Source organism: Corvus brachyrhynchos, unplaced genomic scaffold (assembly GCF_000691975.1).
Source record: "Corvus brachyrhynchos isolate BGI_N302 unplaced genomic scaffold, ASM69197v1 scaffold114, whole genome shotgun sequence".
In the NCBI taxonomy this organism is placed as follows: domain Eukaryota; kingdom Metazoa; phylum Chordata; class Aves; order Passeriformes; family Corvidae; genus Corvus; species Corvus brachyrhynchos.
In genome coordinates, this window is record NW_008238337.1 from 3,113,021 (window position 1) to 3,114,712 (window position 1,692).

General features: G+C 46.7%; 1 protein-coding gene across 7 annotated transcripts in view; it reads right to left on the reverse strand.

Annotated features, from left to right (window-relative positions):
* The window catches only part of KDM2B (lysine demethylase 2B), a 114,076-nt gene that overhangs the window by 47,441 nt on the left and 64,943 nt on the right, over positions 1–1,692 (reverse strand). The window lies entirely within an intron of this gene.

Consider the following 1,692-nt stretch of genomic DNA (forward strand, 5'->3'; position numbering starts at 1 on the left):
AGGAATTTCTGTGGAAAATAAAGTTAACACTGGCAACACCCAGTTAAGTCAATGTGAATTTTATTACTGGCTGAAATGGGTATGAGATCAAGCTGCAAACAAAAACACACTGCGAAGGAAACAGAAGTCACACAGAAAAAGTGAGAGAACAATTAATGAAAAGTTCCTTTCACAGCTTCCATGCTTTGCAGTGCAGTAGGTTTGGATTAGGACAATGTGAACCATGCTTAAGGAAGGATTAAATGGACATTAATGAGAAAGCTCAGCATCCGGTTGTTAAACAGGGAGGTTGAAAACAAATGCTGGAGCCCAGTTCCAAGCTGTAGAATTCCTCCTGATCACAGAGAAGCTCCTTGTCTCGTGCACAGTCTGTACCATCTTGTCACAAACACACTGGTCAGCTGGGTACCAGAGATGCCACAGGCAGTGGCAGTGTCTGAGGGCAAGCTTGCTCAGCCTGCCTGGCTGCTCAGCTCTGCAGTTCCCAACAAAAACCCTGCAAGGCCAGGTCTGCTCTGTGTGTTACTGCCCCACAGATACGAGTTGGTCACCTCACACTTCTCAGGGTAAGTGTGCTGCTGCTACAGGGTCTGCAAACATCCAGCATCTCTGTCCTGTCTACTCCTTCAGACAGGCTTGTATTTTTCCTCAAAACCAAAATGGCCATAAAATGACTCCTGAAAGGCCAGTTCAAGCTGAAATGCCTGTCAAAAGATGGCAGCCACAGAAAATACCAGCTATCAGCAAGGCAGGGTGCAGCCCAATCCAGCTCCATCCACAGGGCAGGGTAACTTCCTCCCTGCAACCCTCCAAAAATGCTTCATAGATTATTTTGTGTGCTGAGGTGGTGGCATCAGCACTCCAAAGCAGCTCCTCCTCTCTGCTCTGTGCTAATACACCCCCATACTTCTCTTAGAAAAATAAACAGGATTAGAAAATATCTTAACCAGAACATTTAAAACCCACTCAGTTATCCAACTTTTATTTCACACTGTTTTTTCCTTTGTCCACAGTAGCAAGCACACGTACCCACCTCAAAGGCTACATAATCAGCTTATGTCATTCTCCCATTTTACAACTGAGGAAACAGATGCTTGGGAGAAAGCACGATTTGCTCATTGTCACACATCAAATCTAGGGAAAAACCAGGAATCAGAATCCAGGCTCTCGGATCCAGGGCTGGAGCCCCTTCTCTGAGCCACACAGCCTTGGTGAGCTGTTTTACAACTGACTGAAGCACAAAGCCCAGCCTAGATGGGAGAAAATGCCAGGCATCAAACAGGAGAGGGTGAAAGCAGATACACATCCCTACGCTGCCAGGACAGCGTCATTAACAGAAAGTGGTATAAATCTGCACAAAGAAAATCGTGTTTCTGTCCTCCTATGCTGCAGCTCTGCAGAACAGGAACTAATGGCTGTAACTGGGGCAAATCACAAGCGTAAATAAGGCCTAAAGAAAACTAGGGAGATCATGTTATAGAGGTGTGAATAATTTACTCCAAGTAATGCTCTGGTGCGAGGAGGAAAAGCTTCCAAGAGAGATCTCCACTTTTTGTCTCTTGCTCTAATCTGTGGAAACAAAAGGCAGGAGAGGAGTGGAGCACCAGAGCATACTGGGGGCCTATTCCCACGAGAAGCCAGCACATGGAGGGGGGCCAGCAATTCCGTTCTGCCAGCTGCCACCGCGTCCCT